This window comes from Elephantulus edwardii, unplaced genomic scaffold, assembly GCF_000299155.1.
Source record: "Elephantulus edwardii isolate Elephantulus edwardi_28Jun2011 unplaced genomic scaffold, EleEdw1.0 scaffold00353, whole genome shotgun sequence".
Classification (NCBI taxonomy): domain Eukaryota; kingdom Metazoa; phylum Chordata; class Mammalia; order Macroscelidea; family Macroscelididae; genus Elephantulus; species Elephantulus edwardii.
Window position 1 is genome coordinate 1,217,177 of NW_006400103.1, and position 4,190 is coordinate 1,221,366.

Below are 4,190 nucleotides of genomic sequence, written 5' to 3' on the forward strand. Positions count from 1 at the left end.
GGATAATTTTACTTCCTCTTTGCCAATTTGTATACCTCTAATGTCTTTATCTTGTCTTACTGCTATCGCTAAGACTTCCAATACAATATTGAATAAGAGAGGAGATAATGGGCATCCTTGCCTAGTTCCTGTTCTTAAAGGGAATGCTGATTTAATAGTTTTTAACAGGTCACCAAACCAGTTAAACGAGAAAGGAGGGGGGCTACTCTTTTCAAGAATTATAACTGACACTCTAATGGCATTGAAACCATTATTTCATACCATATATAAGAATTTAAGTGTAAGAGATGTAGTTTAAGAAAATACAAAGTTATATTTGACCCCTAAAATACAAATGAAATAGAGGAAACTGAATAATTGGATTTAATATAAACTTTAGAACTTGTGCTTTGAAGGACACTACCAAAAAATGCTGAGTCCCATGAGGACAACTACTGTATAAGACTATTATTGTAGAACATGTATGAAAATCTAAGGGGTAGGGGGAGCAGAGGGATAAGGGTAGATGGAGAGTAAGAAAGACTCAATGGGGACTTATTAAAATGGAGTAATAATAGGCATAGAACAATACTAATTAATTATATAAAATGCCTTGTGTATGAGAATAAAATAATGTAAATTCAAGATTGCACAAAACGATGTACAGGAATGAAACAATATATAATTATTCCCTGCAAATAATTTTAAAAACCCAACCAAATGGGAATTATTTCTACTCTCTCCTATAGAATCAGTGTGTTGAAATCAACTTTACAACGGGTTTGTTTTTTTTAAAATTTTTAAAAAAAATTTTATTACGTGTGTGTGTGTGTACCATCAAGTCAGATTTGACTGGTACAGGAGGAGATTGTTCCTCCTCCAACAGAGCATCTGGTGGATTTGAACCTCACACCTCTGGGATTGCAGTGCATCTTCTTGCCGCTAGGCCACCAGAGCTCGCCAGGTTTAGTTTTTTATGTGCGTTTACTAGTCTGTATTTTTTCTGTAATAAACCTGTTCTGTCTCAAACCAAAACAACAGGTGAAAAATTGTCTTACTGTTGTTGAAACAGATAAGGGAAATTGGAGGGAGACATATCAACAACCTGTGTTATGTAGATGACACAACCCTGCTTGCTGAAACTAGGAAGACTTGAAGCTCTTGCTGCAGAAGGTCAAGGACTTCAGCCATATATATGAATTGAAGCTCAACATCAAGAAAACCAAGATTCTCACCACGGCCGATTGGCAGCATCATGATGGATGGTGAAGAGATTGAGATTGTTAACAGTTTTAGCTTGCTTGGTCCCACAATCAACACTCTTGGTACCAACGGCCAGGAAATCAAGAGAGAAACTGCATTAGGAAAATCAGCTGTCAGGGACCTCTGGAGAGTACTGAAGAACAATGATGTCAGCCTGGAGAATAAAGTGTGCCTGATCTAGGCCATAGTCTTCACAATTGTTTGCTATGCGTCAGAGAGCTGGACAATAACTAGGGATGATAGAGAACTGATGCCTTTGAGTTGTGGTACTGGAGAAGAGTTTTGAATATACCATGGACTGCCAGGACAACAGGTTTATTCTAGAAAGGGTGAAGCCAACCTGCTCCTTGGAGACAAGGATTCATCTGACATACTTTGGGCATGTTGCAAGGAGGAACTAACTGGTCCTTGGAGAGGGACATCATGCTTGGAATGGTGGAGGGATGGAGAAAGAGGGAGACCATAGATGAGATGGATTGATACAGTCACTGGGGTAATGAGGGTAGGTGTGTCAGAGACAACAAATTTGGCACAGGTTCAAAGGCTATTGTACGTAGGGTTGCTATGAGTCACAGGAAACTCGATGGCACATAACAACAACATCCTTTATGAGATATATCATCGACAAATATTTTTTCCTCATTCTATAGGCTGTCTTTTTACTCTTGTAGGAATTTGTGGATGTACATAAGGATGTAATTTATTTTTGAGAAGGTGCCATTAGTTTATCCTCTGCAGCTTGAACATTTTTTACATTGAAAAATTTATGTTATGGATTAGGTCTCCTAAATTTGCTCCTATGACTTCTTTAGTTTTTAGTTTTTACCGAAGGTCCTTGATCCTTCCTGGGTTAGTTTTGTATGTCATGTGAAGTATGGATCTTGTTTCAATTTTCTGCAGAAAACGGAAAATTTGTTAGCACCATTTGTTAAAGAGGCTGTCTTTTCCTCATTCAATGGGCTTCATCTCCTTGTCAAAGATCAGCTGACCAGAAATGGATGAATTTACTTTGCTCTCTGTGTCTGTTGCTGTACCAATGCCAGGCTATTTTGATTATTATGTCTGTGTAAAGTAGGTTTTGTGATCAGGGAGAATGATGCTTCCACTTTATTATCCTTCTTCAGTAGAGCTTTGCTTAACTAGTGTCTCTTTCCCAAATAAAGTTGGAAATTGCATTTTTCATTTTTTAAAAGAATGGTGTTAGGTTCTGAATTGGATTGTGTTAAACCTATTAGTTGCTTTTAGCATGATAGAATTGCCATTTCCACAATATTCAGTCTTTGTATTCATGAATATGGTATGTTCTTCCATTTATCTAGATCTATTTTTGTTTCTTGTAGTAGTATTTTATAATTTTTTTGTATAGATTTTTTTTAAAAAATATACGTTCAGTGATTTGTTCATCACAAATATATTTTTAATGTTTCCTATTCTTTCCCCCATTCATGTACATTGTATTTCACACATTCATTCACATTGTGTTTTTTATGATCATTCGCATACATTGTGTCTTATAAAATTAATCATCATTGTTCTGTGCCCACTATTACCCTGTTTTTTTCAGATCCTACTGTATCTTTCCTAATTCCTTCACTCTCTCTCTTTTGAGGGAGCTTTGGTGGTTTAGTGGGGAAGGTGTTGTGCTCTCAACCCAGACACTTGATTTTAATCCACCAGCTGCTCCACAGGAGAAAGATGGGCACTCTCTTTCCGTATAGTTTATATTCTCTGAAAAACTGCTAGAGGCTTAGTTACGAGTTGGTTCCAACTCGATGGCACATAACAACAACAACAACAGGTTTTTCATGTCTCTGGTTAAATTTGTTCCTAAGTATTTAATTTTGTGAGTGTCGCTTGTAATTGATATTTCCCTCCTTATTTACTTTTAGTGTTCTTTTTGCCAGGATAGAGAAATATGACTGATTTTTGTATATTGATCTTGCATTCTGCCACTTTGCTGAATTGATCAACATTGTACAACTTTCTTGCTGTGTCTTTGAGATTTTCTATGTATACTAATATATCATCCTCAAATAGAAATTTAATTCCTCTTTGCCAATTTGATCACCCTATTTTCTTGTCTATTGCTGTAGCTTTGACTTCCAATATGATGTTGAATAGGAATGATGATAGTGGGCATCCCTGTCTGATCCTTTTTCACAAAGAGAATGTCTTTAATCTCTCTCCTTTAAGGGAAATGTTGGTCATTTGTTTTGCATATATACTCTTAATTATGCTAAGGACATTTCTCTGTACTCTTAGTTTGTTGATCATTTTAATCAAGAAGCGGTCTTTAATTTTTCAAGTGCCTTTACTATCTCAATTTGTTCTTTTCCTTTGTTTTGTTGATATGGTGGGTTACACTGATTTTCTTTCTTGTGTTGAGCCATCCTTGGATAACTGATATGCATCATCTTGATTTATTTTTCTTTGTGATATGATGTTGAGTTCTATTGGCCAAGATTTTGCATCTACATTCATGAGAAATATTGGTCTCTAGTGTTTTGTTTTTTTTTTTAACTAGCATCTTCACCAGGTTTTGGTACCAAGGTTATGCTTGCTTTATGTAATTGCTTAATGGAATTGTTCTATCTTTTTCTGTATTTTGAAATAATTTAAGTAGGATTAATGGAAGTTCTCTGAATGTTATAATTCACCAATGAAGCCATCTGGGCCAGGGCTTTTCTTCTGGTTGTTGAGAGATTTTTTTTTTTAGGGAAAAGTTATTTATTAAAAAAAACTATAAAAAATTACAATGTAAGCCTATCCAACAATTAATTCTAAAGTTATATTCAAGTGACTTACATCTATCTAAATTTCAACAAAGACAGTAATCTATATACACAGGAAAACATTCTTATAGTTTAAGGAGCCAGAAGCAATACAGAAAAGTATCAATACAGATTCCAAATATATATACAAATCTAAAGTGTTAATGGAACACTAAT